Source organism: Antechinus flavipes, chromosome 4 (genome assembly GCF_016432865.1).
Source record: "Antechinus flavipes isolate AdamAnt ecotype Samford, QLD, Australia chromosome 4, AdamAnt_v2, whole genome shotgun sequence".
In the NCBI taxonomy this organism is placed as follows: Eukaryota; Metazoa; Chordata; class Mammalia; order Dasyuromorphia; family Dasyuridae; genus Antechinus; species Antechinus flavipes.
Genome location: NC_067401.1, coordinates 158915228 through 158932221, shown reverse-complemented (window position 1 = coordinate 158932221; position 16994 = coordinate 158915228). Strand labels below are relative to the sequence as shown.

Below are 16994 nucleotides of genomic sequence, written 5' to 3'. Positions count from 1 at the left end.
ACATTTTACAATCCTTCACCTAACTAATATAGCACTATGTACCAGGAATTGTGCTATGCACTTTACAATTATTTAATTTTAGCCACTATTCTGGGAGGTAGATGTTGTTATTTCCCCCATGTTACAGATGAAGAAGCTGAGGCAGACAGGTGCTCAAGATCACATAGCTAGTAAGTATATGATTTGAATTTGGGTTTTCCTGACTCCAGGCCCAGAATTTTATCCATTGTATCACCCAATTGCTTCATCTTTAACATTGCATACATACTAAGAGAACACATAGGCTGACCTATTAGTTAATTATCCTCAATAATGACTGTCCTATTTTCTTTTCAAATCATACATCTTTCTGAAGGCATCTTTTCCACAGCTTTGTAGGTAATTTGTTCAGGCATCTTTGTTTTCCTTTAAAGACAGTTCAAGAGCCTCCTTGAAGCTTTTAATTGAAATTTCAATGACATCCAATGTAATTTTTTTTTTTTACTTAAACTAATACAGCAGAAATCGTGAACAAAGGGCCTTGTTTAAAACAAATTTAAAGTCCTTACAAGCAATGAGCAAATTCCCAAAATGCACTTCATCCAACTTTGTTGCTGTTTGACCTCTCTGCAACATTTGCCACTTGACAACCCTCTTCTCTCTGAGTTTTAATGGTATGATTGTCTCCTCATTCCGTCTGATAACCTCAGCCAGATCATCTTTTACAGGATCATTCTCCTCATTCTACTGCCTATGCATGGATATTCTGTTTCCAAGTTTCTAAGTCCTTGCTCTCGTCTGTCTTTTCCCTATCCTTGTGGTCATCTCAAACTGAACACACATATTTTCCTGAAAAGCCTCTCCTCTTCCAATTTTTCCACCATTCTTTGAGTCATCCAACTTTGCAACCTCTGAATCACTGTTGACATTCTCTCTCTTTGCATCCAATCAGCCCCTTTTTCCACTTGTAATCATCATCCCAGTTCAGTTCCTGATCACCTTTCATTTGAACTATTGCATTGACTAACCTTTCTTTATACAAATACTCTTGATATGCCTAAAGCACATATGTGAACCTGTTTTCCCTTTCTGAAGAAATTCCAATAGCCCCCTCTTTTCTCTAACTTGAAATCTGCACAATCCAGCTTGAGCTACCTTTTCAAGCTCCTTTCATGTTATTCTCCATGCACTCAGCATTCCAATCAAACTGACCTGTTTTCTATTTGTCACACATAACATTGCATCTGCCTTCACTCCATGCCTTTGTATAAGTTCTCTCTCATTTCTGGAATGAACACTTATCTTAATCTTGACTCCATAAAATCTTTTTTTTTTCAAGTGGTCAGTTTTCATGGCACTCCCAGAAAGCCTATAGTGATGTCTCCCTATTGCCATTACACTCATGTCCACTCCCAAATTGCTCTGCTTATATTTAATTTTACCAGCTATGTAGCCCTTTTTGTCTTATTTTTGCCAAGAAAACCTCAAATGGGATTAGGAAAAATCAGACACAACTGAATAGCAATGAAAGAGTATTGAGATTGAGTCTCAAAGGATCTATTTAATTTTCTTTGTATATTTAGTTTTTTTTTTTTTAAGAGAACAGAATAGACTATTACAATAAAATAACCCTCTTGGGGAGCAAGAAGTCTTGCTTTTTGTCTTTGTTCCCCTGTGCCTAGCACAGTGCTTGGTATAGGATAAATGCTTAACAAATGCTTATCAAATTTCCTCACGATCAATTCTAGGCCCAGCTCATTGTCCACCCAAAATGGCTAAATATATTTAGCTCAGTGATCTATCCAACTACACATTAATCTCAAACTGTGTTGATCAGTCATTTTACATTTATGTCTGATTCTTCATAACCCATTTGGGGGTTTTTCTTGGTAATGATATTGGAGTGGTTTGTCATTCCCTTTTCCAGCTCATTTAACAGATGAGAAAACTGAGGCAAACAGGGTCAACTGACTTGCCTAAGGTCACACAAGGCTGGATTTGAATGCGGGTCTTCCTGACTCTAGGTTCAGTGCTTTATCCTTTGTACTACCTAACTGCCCCAATTTCAAACTAGATAACCTTTTTTTTTTCATTCATTTGGCTTTTCCTGGGTAGACAACTCTGAGTATTGTTGGATCTCATTTAAGAAACTCTGCATCTTCCTACGTTTGATGCATTCAGCACAATATTATCCATAAGCACGAGCATCTTGAGAATTTTGCTGTCTATGAGGAATCCTTCTTTCATTTGGATTAAGTGCTGGACATTATGATAGCAGCAATCACCTTGGAAAACATGTCTTCTTTATTCTTAGCTAGAAAATAGAATTCTTAAAAAAAATTTCTGTGAAATGATTATTTTGATATTTGCATAGAAGACATCTTGATGGATATTATTAAGTATTTTGCTTTGCTAAATCAAATGCTTTTCATTATACTCAGGTGGGATCTTGTATCTTCTATATTTTTCAGTAAATTTTATGATTGCAATGATGTGGTCTATCACAGGATATCGAGAAATCTACCTCTTACCTTTTTATACTTTCCTTAAGTCCTTATTTTTTTCTCACAGAAATCTTATAAAGATAGGAAAGTCATGTCAATCACTAGTTACTCTTGCCTTTAAAAAAAAAACAAAAGATCCAAGATTTTCCTAAACTTTTAGTATCCTCTCCTTTCGTAGGTCCCTTGAGACTCAATCTCAATACTTTTCATTGTCCAATTGTGTCTGATTCTTCATTACCCATTTGGGGTTATCTTGGCAAAGATGGTGGAGTGTTTTGCTATTTCTTTCTTCATGACAGATGAGGAAACTGAGACAAAAAGGGTTAAATTACTTGCCCATAGTCACACAGCTGGTGTGTTGAATTGAGGCCAGAGTTGAATTTAAAGAAGTCTTCCTGACTCCAGGCCCAGCTCTCTATTCACTATATCACCCAGCTGCTCCTCAGCTTCAGAACAACCTTCCTTTTTATATACTTTGCCTTGTTTTTCTTTCTTCTTTTTATTTTCTTTTTTTTTCCTGACTGGCATTTATACCTCATGCAGAATATCAGGAACTGTGTGTAATGTTAAATTCCAAATGGGGTTATTCTTCCATTCCTGATGCATCATCATAGAAACCTTTACAGATCTTTTCCATTCTTCACCTGTTTGGAAGAATGCTTCCAATTTCTTTAAATTCCCTCAGGCTTATTTACCTTAAACTTCCCATAAAGGTCTTTGAAAAACTTGTTTTTCTCTCCATCAGCTCTCATTTTATGAGGTGCTTTTACTTGTGATCATCCTTCATAAACTATTATAATTTCACTTACATTTTATATTTATGTTGTCCTTGGCTACCATATTCCTGCCTTAACAAACTGGTTAAGTATTGTTGATGGAAGCAGTGTATAGGTTCTTCTGGTCTCCTTTGAATAGTGATTAGTTTTCATTGATAAATTTCCTTAGGAAAAGGTAATGATCTGTGTTAATGTCCCTTCATTTATCTATTTCCTATTTTTCAGGAGCAGTGGATTTTCACTATTGGGAACCATATTTTCTCATATTTATTATTCTAATTTGGCATTAACTTCGATTTTTGTTCTAATAAATAGGTGTCCTGACAATAAGACACAGTTTATTTTGAACTGACTTCTCAATCATATATAACTAGTCATTTTCTATATGTTAACACCAAAAACAATAACATTGCTTTGGAGTTTCATTTTTTGTTTGTTTTTGATAGTTGTCATCTGTAGTACAATTCTTTTCAAAGAAAGTATTTCTGATTTATAGGTGATGAGATCTGTGTGTTATGTAAGCTTTTGATCTTTTTTTGTTACTACAGACTCAGTTTTTTAATATATTTTTTTTCATCTTACTCAATACCATCCTCAACATTCAAAGCACTGAAATCACCAAGCGTTAATGTTTATTTAATTGAAGGGTCTTTTGGAGTACTATATAGTTCTCTACCTCCTCGTCCTCTGCAACAGATGTTGGCACATAAACTGCACTTATTTTCATCGTTGCAAATGCTCATTATGAGTACTGCAATATGAGATGACCAGATGTCCCCTGAAATGATGTTTATTGTTGCCCTTGGACACATGATAAAACCAACTCTGTCAGCTCCTTTATTTGCTAGGGGAATCTGTGAGCCATCCTTCAATTTAGCTGCAAATTCCCTTTGTCTTCTTTTATTTACACGATGACCAGCATCAGTTCCCCATAATCAGTTTTTCTCTATTTTTTTTTAATCAGGCATGCTATCATTTTAGAACTAAAAGAGGCATTTTTAGATCATCTTGTCTAAACTTCTTTTAAAAATGAGGAAACTAAGGCTAAAAAGTCAGCTGACAAATCTAAGGTCATACAACTACTTAATGGTAGTACTGGCTCTAGCATCCAGGATTCTTTAACTCTTCAAAATTCTTTTCACTATACCATATAAAAGTTTGTTTTTGTTGTTGCTATTCAGCTGTTTTTCAGTCATATCTGACTTTGTGACCCATTTGGAGTTTTCCTGGCAAAGATGTTGGAGTAGTTTGCCATTTCCTTCTCTAACTTGTTTTACAGATGAGGAAATTGAGGCAAACAGGTTCAAATGACTTGCCCAAGATCACATGACTAGTGTCTGAGACTAAATTGAATTAGGAAGATGAGTCTTCTTGATATCAGATCTAGCATCCTATCCACTGGGCCACCTAGCTGCCCTTCTCTATTGCTTTTGGAATCACATATAAACTCCTCTTTTTGGTTTTAAAAATCTCTTCATAACCTGACGTCAACTTGTCATTCCACTTATTATTAAATTACTCCTTTCCATGCTCTTCCCAACCCAGACAAATTGCCATATAGTTGCTCCTCATATACAGCACTCTTATTTCCCATCTCTCTGCTATTGAATCGGTTCCTCCTCATGTCTAGAATCCCTAGAGTCCCATCTTTCCTTCAAAATGTCATTCAAGTGACACCTCCATGAAACCTTATCTAATTCCTCAATCTGTTGGTGTCTTTCAAAAAATGTGTCTGGTATTTATTTTATATATACTTACTTAAGTACATATTTTCTCCTTGCTAAAGTTAACTTTTCTGCCGGTTCCCTAGAATCTCAACTCTTTCACAATATTGCTCTAGGAATCTTCCTTTTTCGTGTGTGTTCAGTTTTATCTTCTCTTTCCATTGGCATACCATCTGCCTATGAAAATGTTCAGGTTTTCTCACTTCTTAAAAAAGACTTACATTGACCCTTATTAGCAATTATATTGCAGATATTTTATATTTACTTATCTGTGCAAGTGTTGTCCTCTCCTCCCCTTCCTGACACCTCAGAATGGAAACTCTTTAAGGACAGGGACTGCTTTATTTTTGTCTCTGTATCACCAGCAAGTACCTGGTTTATAATAGTTGCTTAATGAATGTTTTTAAATTGAGATCAACTGGGTATAAACAACTTTTTTCAAAGGAGAGTCATAGGGAAGAGAAAGATTGGATATAAGCCAGATTCATCCATGCATTCAAAAATAATTTATTAAGGACCTACTATGTGTCAGTCACTGATTATATAAAGTTCATCAGTTCATCATCAGGTCATTACATTTTTTTAAAAAAACATGTCAGGAGGGCTTTCTTTTGAACATTTCTTTTGTTGGTTAAAAAAAATGCCTTTGAAATGTTGCCAGAAGCTTGGAGCTATTTTTTTAATGTGCAGATTTTATTATGTTATCCCCTTAAGATCTGTGGAAATAAAGACACATAAATTGGAAATAGCTATCACTGAGTATGTAAAGATAAAAGTGAAACAGTTTCTTTCTTCAACTACCAAGTCTATGATGGTGATGGTGGTAATGGAGAGGAAGGGACTGACATATCCACCAACAGACTGAAAAATTAGAAATAAAAGAGGATAGCCCAAAATTCAACTAGGGGATACATGATGAACAAAAGTAGGTTGAAATACATTGCCAGTGGAAGTAGTGTAAGCTATCAGAGAGAAGCATGACTGGAAGATGTGGGCTTCTCATGTAAAGAGAATAAAGAATTTGATGAACCATATTTATGTTTCTTTATGCTAACCATGTAACAAATAGGGCTTGGCTTAGGACTTATTGGTGGCCAATTAGAATCAGACTGCTTTTGATTTAAGGCCTGGAGCTTAAGAAAGAATTCAAACCAGGAAACTCTAAGATGTCTTGAAAGAGTTCAGAGGTGCAAAAGAGGGGAAAAAAATTCTTTAAGAGCATCTGTAGGTAAGGATATAATACTGTTTGAATCCTTCTTAACTCAGATTGAGTGTAAATAGCCGTCACTTCTACTTTGGCCAGAAATCTCAAAGGTCTTCCCCTCCCAGATTCATTCATTTATTTATTTAATCAGACTTTTTTGAACTAAGCTAAAGAAGAGATTCTTTGTTTCAATTGTTACCTAATTTTAATCACTGAATGGGTGCAACCTCAGTCAAACTGAGACCTATTGAAGATCTTAGCTTAAAAAGACCAAGATCTCCCATTTCATCTAGGGCCATCTCCAATTATCCTGATCTATATCTTGTCACTGGACCCAGCTAGCTCTGGGGAAAATGAGGCAGGAGGCTTTGTCCAGTCCTCCCTCGTTTAAATCTAATTCACTTGCATGTCATGACATCATCTCCCTGATTTCATGGTCTTCTTTGAGAAGGAAGGACAAACAACATCCATGTAACATCAAAAACTCTGGAACAAAACCCTCAATACCATTGGAGTAGACCTCTTATGGGAAGAGCTGCCAAAGGATGGGTTGCAATTTGTATTGGTTCCCATCTTGTTAACATCCCAAGTTCATCAGAGTATCCCTAGTACCTCACATGATGCCTGATATAGTAGTAGATATCTTATAAATACATATTCAAATGAACTGAAAGCAGCAGTGTTGACTTAGAAAAATGCCAACCATGTAAGTCCAATGAAAATAGAAGTGACTGGTAAGATATACTTTATGAAAGTAGGGGGTCTCCTCAAGGGAAAACTGGGTTTCAGTTAAAGCAAATATGAAAAAGAATTGTTGCTAAAAAAAAATTGAGTGTCAGATAATTTTTTGAGACTGGAGTATATATTCTGAAGAGTTAAAGTGGGAATTCAGGAGGATGTTATAAAAGCATATTTATGCCAATGTGAAAATGGATAATTAGAACTGGGTACCTAGTATGATGAAGAGTATGAGAGAATAGAAACTTATAGAATTAATAGAGCCCAAAATTAAAAATGGAATTTGGATTGCAATTGTTTTTGAGTTTGTCACACACACACACACACACACACAGAGACACATACCACCACACAACAGTTATTTTGGGGCCAAATTAATAAAGGTTTTGGAAGAGAAGGAGATAAACTTTGAATCTTTCCCTGACATATTCTTAGGCCTCAAGAAATTTTTATTATAAGGAATCTTGGAAATATTAGATATCTTAGCTTACCTTATAAAAATGTTTCACAAAAATGTTCATTTGTCTCTTTAACTAACACAAGCCAAAATTTTAAAGGACTGGAATATCAGATCATAGAATTTGTACCTCAAAAGTGTCTTTGAAATTTTCTAGTTCTTTTTTATGGTCTGGATCCCTTTAATAGTCTGGTCAAATCTGTTGAGTTCTTTTCAGAATCATATTTTTAAATGCATAAAATAAAATATATATTATCACAAAAAAACCATTAAAATTAAGTTATCAAAATATTTTTTAACATACACAGACCCCAGGTTAAGAGCTCTTGGTTTAATTTAATGCCCTCACTTTAGAAATAAATAAATTGAGGAGGTCCAGGAAAGATAAATGCCTTGCTTCCAAAGCTTACACAATTAGAAAAAAGTGGAATAAGGATTGAAATTCAGGGCTTCTGACTTCAAATCAAATGCTCTTTCAATGACATCATCAATTCATCATATTGTTTTCTTAAACATATCAAGAGGGCTTTTTGGGGAAAATTTCACTTCTCTAATTGATAAAAATGCCTCCTGAATTTTGCCAGAAGCTTGAAGCTTTTTTTAAAGTTCAGAATTCATTTCGCTACTCCTTTAGAATCCATAGAAATAAAGTCAAATAAATTGGAAATAACTGTCATATCTTTGCTTTTTTTTCTGAATTGTAGATTTGTGCCTAAAATGTCAGTTGACAGATGATTGCTTGCTCATCAATTTTTAGGGGGGTCCAGACTTGTTATTTCATCAGTATAGGCAATTCCCCAGGAAAGAGACTCTCTCTACCAAATCATATGCAATTGTTTTGCAATTTCTAGTCTGAGAGGGACTTGGAGAGGTTAAGTCACTTGGCTCAGGGTCATAAAGGTATAATGTGTCAGAAGTGAGTTTTAAGCAGAATATTCTGACTTCAAGGCTAATTGTCTATCTGCTGCGCCAAGCTGCCTATCCATTGGTTCTTAACTCTTAGTTCTTAACATGTCAGCTTTCTTTCTCCAAAACTCCAAATTTAGTTATTCATAATATGTTTTGGCACAAAAAAAGTGGTAGTGAAGAAAAATCAATATAGGATAAATATCCTTCCAGGATGTTATGTTCTTCAAATGCTTGGGGACCAAGAACCTTTGTTTGTCAGTAGGGAATTTTCTTACATTTTCTAGGAACCTCAGTCCCAGTTTAAAAAGATAGAAGGGTTGGATAAGACTCAGACATGCAACAGACAGAGAGAAACAAGAAAAAGGAGCTGGCTGCATAAGGGCCAGTTTGTCAAAATGTCTATATGGAGGGAAGAAAGAAAGTCTTGGAGTCTGGCAGAGTATAAAGACTACAAGGACTTGATGGCAACTCTTAAACCCTCCCATGCCAGCTGAGGCAGAACTTCAGGGAAAAAAATCTAAAAAAGCTCTGACCCGGTCCTCTAACAGTTCCTATTGGGTTATGAGTTTCAAAGAGTTGACTCTCCTTACTTCTCAGGACCTCTCCATATACGATTCGGAATTCAGAGTGGTTAATTAGGATCCAAATCTGGAACTCCTGAGAGTCAGTTGAAGAAGGCAAACAAATATGTCTGCTAGAATGGTCTAGGACAGACGTGCAAACATGCAGTCTATCACCTATATATCCCACAACACTCCTGAGTGTATCCTGAGTCAAATTAAAATGTAATTGGGAAACATTAAACAAAATATATAAAAATATGATAAAGCAGATAATATTAATTTGTGGTTCTCTAAGTCTGTAGCCCTCAGGGTATGGCCATTCTATTTGTTTGATACCATTAGTGTAGGAGATTTGTGGTAGAAGTTTATAAGTTATGAGCTTGAAGAGAAGAGAAATCTAAATAGAGCTAGGTACTTGGGAGTAGCCTCATTAAATGGAGATTCAAGGTTCTCCATTAAAGGAATAAATGAATACCATTTATATCGTGTTCCTCCTGATTGATTTTTACATTATTGAATGCCCAATTCAATTATTGAGGAATAATTGATTTTAACTTTAGTCTATAAGAAGGCTAGCTTTTTGTCACAAATTTGGACTAAGATTTTATGGTTTCTCCTATTATATGAACCTCAAAGATGAAGAAATAGATGGATTTATTTTTTTCTCATTTTTTTATTGTAGCTTTTTATTTACAAGATATATGCATGGGTAATTTTTCAGCACTGATCCTTGCAAAACCTGTTCCAACTTTTCCCCTCCTTCCCACCACTTCCTTTCCTAGATGGCAGGTAGTCCCATACATGTTAAATATGTTAAAGTATATGTTAAATACAATATATGTATACATATCTATACAGCTATTTTGCTGCACAAGAAGAATTGGACTTTGAAATAAGGTAAAATTAACCTGAGAAGGAAATCCAAAATGCAAATGGATAAAAACAGAGGTATTAGAAGTGCTAGGTAGTAGTTCACACTCATTTCCCAGAGTTCTTTCTCTGGGTGTAGCTGGTTCTCTTCATTATTGAACAAATGGAACTGATTTGGTTCATCTCATTGTTGAAGAGAGCCACGTTCACCAGAATTAATCATCATAGAGTATTGTTATTGAAGTTTTTATTGATCTCCTGGCCCTGCTCATTTCACTCAGCATCAGTTCATATAAGTCTCTCCAGGCATCTCTGAAATCTTCCCGCTAGTCATTCCTTACAAAACAATAATATTGATGGATTTATTTCATATGTCTGTTTACTATTCTAACTTTATTAAGTCCCTCAAATTCTTGCTTCAAGGAGCTCCTAGGTATTATTGTGTGCTGTGATCTCCAAGGTTTCATTTAGCTGTCTAATATCCCTTCCAATAATCCCTTCTGAGATACTATCATCACAATGAAGATATAAAGTTGGAAAAGACCTCAGAGACCTTCTAGTCCAACTTTTTCATCTTACAGATGAGGAAACTGAGGCCCAGGGTGGTAGGATGCTTCAATAGTAAACATCTGAGGTGGAATTTATACTTAGGTCCCCTTTTTTTCTACCATGTTGCTTCCTGTAGGATGGGTAGAATGAAAACCAGGGATTGCTGAACTTTTACAAGGTGAGTCTTGAAGCTGAAAATCAAAGTATTTCTGAGAGTGGAATGAAAGATTGTTGCAAGTTTAAAATGTCATCCTTTTACTCAGCAAACTCTAATATCTTTGTGTTACCTCTAAGAGCAAATCTCAACTCGTTTGGTATTTAAAGCTCTTCATAGGTTGACCCCCCTCCCAATTTTCCTTTCTAGCCTTGTTATGTTATTCTTTTTCTAGCACTCTGAGGTCCAGTTATTTTAGGCTTCTTATTTGCTTCACTGGACTGCCTGTGTTTGCTTTTTCACTCACTGTTCTCTATACCTGGAACAGGTTTCTTGCTTACGTTTATCTCTTCAGTTTACTCAATTCTTTTAAGATTCAGTTCAAGCGCTACTTTACACTCAAAACTTTTTCTGATTCTCCCAAATTCTAGGAACTTTCTCTTTTTCTGCCACCTTGTACCTATTTTGTATCTATCTGTGAAAATATGAGGAAAGCATTTAAGTGCATACTATGTGTCAGACACCTTGCAAAGTGGAAAGGATACAAATGTAAAACAAAAGAAAACACACACACACACACAAATCCCAGCCCTCAAGGAGGAACCCTAATAAGGAAAGATCGTACATATAATTGTTGTGCCTACAAAGGGAAGTTGGAAAGTGGTAAACAGAGTTGTAGAGCAATTGATTGGTCGTTTCCTGAAATGGTAGGATTTTATGATTACTGTTATCAGAGTAAGTGGTAGAAAGGGGGCAGGGATAGGTGAAAGAGGTACACGTTCAGCATGGCTTACAGATTTCTAGGGAGCATGGAGAGGTGGAGGACAGGCAACATAAGATGAAGATTCACCAATTAGAAAACTAGGTGGTATCAGCAAGCAAGGTAAACTGAGTCCCTGATGTAGTGGGAGGGGAGAGGAAAAGAGAATCTTTCCTCCTTTTGGGAGGGCATGGCTTTCTTTCCACTCTCTCCTCCCTCAAGGGAATAACTTTCCTTTGAAAACTAAATTGCCAGGAATGGTGGCTGGTTGGTTTAAAATGAGAGAAAGTTCCATCTCAGACTGTAACACCTGCCTGCCCAACTCAATTCAATGCCCTTTTTTCACTTCTTTAAAATTTCCAGTCCCAAGATCACATCCCATTGACCAAATCTTTTATCTTTTTTATCCTCTTCTATTTTAAATAATACACACACAAAAATTTAACATTTTTTGCAGATGAATAAGATTCTGTAGTAGGGAAATCAGGTCTAAGTTAAAAGCAATACATAAGGACAGTCTAGCTAGCTCATTTGACTGGCCAAAAGAGAGAAAAGCAATTTTATGAAAAATAGAAAAGGTCCCTGGTTCAGCCCAGTCCTTTGGACTGACTGTCACTGCCCTGGAGTTGTAGATCCCTAATCCTACTGCCTTGACTGCCACTGTATATAGGATCAGTTCAAATAATCAGCTTGGCTCTCTTACCCTCTCCTCTGTCCCATATTTCCTCTCCCTTTTCTTGTCTCCCTTTTCCCCTCCCCCTTCTCTCTCTTTCCCACTCCCCTCTCCCAACTTGGCTCTTATTCTCTCCGTCTCTCTGTCTCTTTCTCTTTCTATCTATCTCTGTCTCTCTCCCTCTCTTCACCCTTTGTGTTTCTCTCCTCTCCTCCTTTTCCCCCTTCCTTGCTCCTACCTCTTCGAATTTGTAAGCCCAGATCTTAACACAGTTCCTGGCAAATAGTAATTGCCTAATAAATGCTTATTGACTGAACTGATTCCTACTTGAAATTTCCCAATTTTCTTCCCCTAGACAGCTATATCTGTAGGCAAATATATTATCATTTCCATCCTCCACCGCCACATTTGCAACAAATATGATCTCCTTGAGGACAAAGACAGCTTCACTTTTGCTTTTGTTCTATGCCTAGAACAGTGTCTGGCATTGGCACTATACTGGCACTATAAGCCTGACAGGAGTTTAATAAATGTTTATTGCTTGATTGATGGTGAGATCTCATGAAATATCTTTTCTTACTGAAAAGATCTTGAGGCCAAAACCAAATAGTAGTACTGAAAGCACTTGTGGATCTGGAAAGAGCTAGAACTGAGGGGCAGGGACTCCAGAGCACAGAAGGCTACTATTGATTTGTTCATTTCTAATCTATCATCCCATCTTCATATATACATGTGCCTTTTGTGTTCCCTGAAAAGTTTTACCTATGTTGAATTTTTAAAATGTAGTTGTAGAGACCTGTATTTAAAGGAACCCTATATTGAAGCAAAGTATTTTTTGGTAACAAGTAAGCCTGATTTTTTTTTTTTTTCGCTTTGGGTTTTCTTTCAGTGGGGCCCACCTGTGTTTGGTTTAATCTTCATTTCTGCTACAAAAGTGACTCCCAGGCTGCCTGATTTATGGGGAGGTCAAGGATTGCGCCCCTTCCTGCTGTTGTGAAACTCACTGGTGTCCATCTGGCGATGTGGGGGTGGCATCTGAAGTCGAATGAATAGCTTTCAGCACATGGCAGTGCTTTGAGCTGAGATAAAAGGCTATTTGCATGGAGTTCTAGGATAATAAACCAGAGCCAATAAGATGGAATGGCTTCCAGTTACTTAGCCTTCTCATTCAGGACACTGCACACAATAGCTGCTCAATAAATACTGGCTGCCAGGCAGACTGACTACTGACTGCTGGAATGGGAACTCAGAGCACGGGTATCCTGGTTCCAAACTCCAAGTGCTAAGGCTAGTAGCCGATAACTGAAGATGAAAGAATGTGATGTGGGGTGTTAAGGTAAAAAGGTATGTGTGTGGCCCTGTGCTCCTCCCAAAGCAATCCTGGACCTTTGGAGTACCTTCTTTGACACACCCCTTTCCTTTATCCCCCAGCTTTAGTTAGATATGAGAACTGCTGGTTTTTTCCTCCTCAGCATTTTTTCCCCCATTCCCACTACCACTGCCCTCAGCCCAGTATATCTTCATCTTTTTCCTGGAACAATTTTAATATCTGTTTCATGTATCTCACAACCTATATAGTTTCTTCATACTGATGACACAGAATTCTTCATTTTCATCATGGAGTTGGCAGAGGTGTCATTAGCTATCTTCAAGGATTTTACGGTTGGAAAGATAGTTATATTGTGAAGCAGATAGTGTGCTGACTCTGGAATAGGAAGACTCATCTTCCCAAATGCAAATCTGATCTCAGCCACTCACTAGCTATGTGACCCTGCACAAGTCACTTATCCTTATTTGCCTAAAATTCACTTATCTGTAAAATGATATTAAGAAAAAAGAATGGCAAACAATTTGGACAAGAAAATCCCAACAGAAGTCATGAAGAATCGGACATAACTGAACAACTTGGCTCCAGAACAAAGTGGAAGCTAATTAGCCTTGATGTCAGGAAAAACTTACTAACAATTAAAACTGCCCCAAAGTGCAATGGATTAGATGATGTGTTCTCCCTCTTTGGAAAGTTTCAGGAGAGAATTCATAATTCCTTCTTAGGTATGTTGTAGAGAGGATTCCTTTTCAAGTTTTCTAAGACTCTGTAATACACTGTTCCCTCTCAGAAACTGTCAGTGGCTCCCTATTTCCACCAGAATCCAGGCTAATGTTCTCAGTCTGACTTTCAAGGTCCTTTTCAACTTCATCTTCTACATATCCTTTCAGTTCAAATTACTTTGCAACATCTCATGCTCTTTGCATCTTTGTCTGATCACTGCTGTGATTTATTTAGTATGTAGAGATCACTCCTTTCCCTGCTTCTACAAAGTCTACTCATTTTTCAAGTCCCAACTCAAATTCCAGCCATTCCAGGAAGTCTTTTTTCATGACATCATTTTCTGTGATCTTCCCCAGCTCTAAACTTGCCAACTAATCCAATGGATGGATGATTTCATTGATGGTGAATAAATACACTTCTCTATGGGACTCTTTCTATAAATCTATCACAGGGAGTCTAATCAATGTACTGGAGGTGAGGGGAGAGAAAGATCTTGCTCTAGTTTGAATTCATTCCACATAATTTAGCACTTAATTATATTCTTTCTTGAATTATTTACTTTTTTTTAACCTACATTAGTTTTATCTCTCTGTTGAAGTAAAAATCTTAATATTGTACTTTGCATTATAGGTACCAGTCCGCCAGGAACACTTTTAAAATTCATTTGTTCTTTTTCTAAATTTAAGCATTGTTCTCCCGGAGAGAAAAATATTTAAACTCTGGGTCCCCTGTGCCCTCAGACATTTCTCTAACATAAGACATTTTAGAACTAATGTTTATAAGGATATTGAAAAAAGGAAAAATTCATATGATAAAATATAATTACACAGTTCAGGGTAAGGTAAAAATAAATATTTTATTTAATTAACTAGAGCAATAGTCTTTTAATCTGGGAATATATATTTTTCTAAAATTACTCAGTTTCTTTATACCACTCCCTTTGAGGACTCTTCTTTCTAGTTGGTCAATAACTAATAAAGAAGCATTTATTAAGCACCTACTATTTACTAAGTACTGGGGAATAGAAAAAAATCAAGAATTTAATGGGGGAGATTACTATGTACACAACTATATATAAATAAGTTATTTAGACAGTTTACATTGGAGGTTGTTGTGGTTATTGTTATTTGTCCTTTGTCCTCAAAGAGGACTATCGTAGCAGGGAGGTGTTTCCATGACATGCAAGTAAATTGAACTTGAGTGAGGGAGGCTGTACAAAATTACCTGCCTCACTTTCCCTTCCAGAGATATCTGAGTCCAGTGGCCAGATATAGATCAGGATGATTGGAGGTGGCCCTGGATGTAGTGGAAGACCTTGGCCTTTTTAAACTAAACTCTTCAGCAAGTCTCAGTTTGACTGAGGCTCACTCATTCAGGGATTAAGGAGGTAATCACAATGGGGAGGGACTACAATTAAGGGGGATTCTTTGGGAAAGATTTTTGGTAGAAAGAAGTAGTTTAGCTGGAATTTGAAGTAATTAAATGAAACCAGGAGGCAGAGATGAGAAGGGAAGAGTATTCCACACATGGGAGGTGGGAGACGGAGGAGGTGCAACTAGTGAAAATGCCACAACAGAGAAATAGTGTGACTTGTTCAGGAACAGTCAAGAAGCCATTGTCATTGGATCAGAGAATATCAGAGAATGCTAAGGAGTAAAGTATATCATAGATTCTTCCCTTTCATGGGTGACTGATTATTCTATTCTTTCAACTTTAGGTGTGTTGGTAAATATTTAACAACCAGGTCTCCTGGAGAAAATGGAAAGTGACACACTTTTAAATTTAAATTTACATTATTAATTTTTTCTCCATCAACTTATTGAATCTAAACAATCAATAAAATAATTAAGTCCTGACCTATAATGTTTGCTGATTTACAACTTTAAATGCTAGCATTTAAATTTTTTATTCAACAATAGACAACTTTTACTCATTTGAGTTGACTCAAGCACACAGGCCACTATTAGATGGATCAATCAAGAGTCCTTTGTCTTCATGCTTGTTTAGTAATTGTTCTATTTACTTCAAGGGAAGAGTCCTTAGTTAAATAGAGCAAGGAAAACTGAATATATATTTGGAATTGATAGAGAAATAGGAATAAATTTTTTTTCATATGAGTTCAAAGGCTTCAGAGTAGGATATTTTTAAAATGCTTTTTAAAAAAACATTTCTAGAAGAGGAATACTTATCTTTTCCACACTTGCAACTAGAGTGTCAGTTCTTTGAGGATGTCTTTTCTAACCTTTGTAATTCCCATGGCATTTAGCATAGTGCTGAGGACATCTCAAAGACTTTAATAAAATATGTCACCTTGATTTTGGAAATGATTGAAGCCTGCTATTTGGATGGGACCTAAAGGTATTACTCAGTTCTCCTGGAAATTGTTGTTCTTCACAAAGATGGGAATATATGAATGAACAAGCATTTTAAAAAGCACTTCTTATTTTCTAAGCATAGTGATAAACAATGGGGATAAAAACAGAAAAATAATGAGGTTGCTTCTAAGGAGCTTAGAGAAATATATAAAAGAATTCAAGATGGATGGAATGACCTAAAAGTCCAAAAGGCACACTGGGGATGCAGGTAGCAAGGCCTTTAGAATATCTGTAGGTACACCCTAAGATGCATCAAAGTTCCCAGAGGATAGAGTGACAAAATAGTAGGTAAAATCTGATCCACTTTAAGATGGAGTAGAATAGTAGAAAATAAGGTCTAGTGGTCCTCCATCTCATTAGAAGGCTTATGGTTGGTGACTCTCAGCATATCCAAGCAGTGTGAACAATATTGTCAATTTCTCTACCTGGCTGCCCCAATGAACTTCAAACAGCCCAATAAGGAAGAGGTGAAGGGATAGGACCTTGAAGATCAACTAGTCCAACCTTTCTTATATTATAATTGATGAAATCAGATCCTAGAAAAAGGAAATGACATGATCAAGTTTACATAAGTAATATGGATTGTCAGGTCTCCTGAGTTTAAGTGCAGTGACCCATTGAGATTTCTTTCATAAAACAGCATTTGTGATGCTTTCAGAAGAATGAAAGGGGTTCATGCCTTGGATCAATAATAGCTGCTGATGAATAT

General features: G+C 36.4%; 1 protein-coding gene across 1 annotated transcript in view; it reads left to right on the top strand.

The window, feature by feature from the left end:
- The window catches only part of ARSG (arylsulfatase G), a 996823-nt gene that overhangs the window by 177684 nt on the left and 802145 nt on the right, over positions 1 to 16994 (top strand). The gene's annotated exons all lie outside the window — the stretch shown is intronic.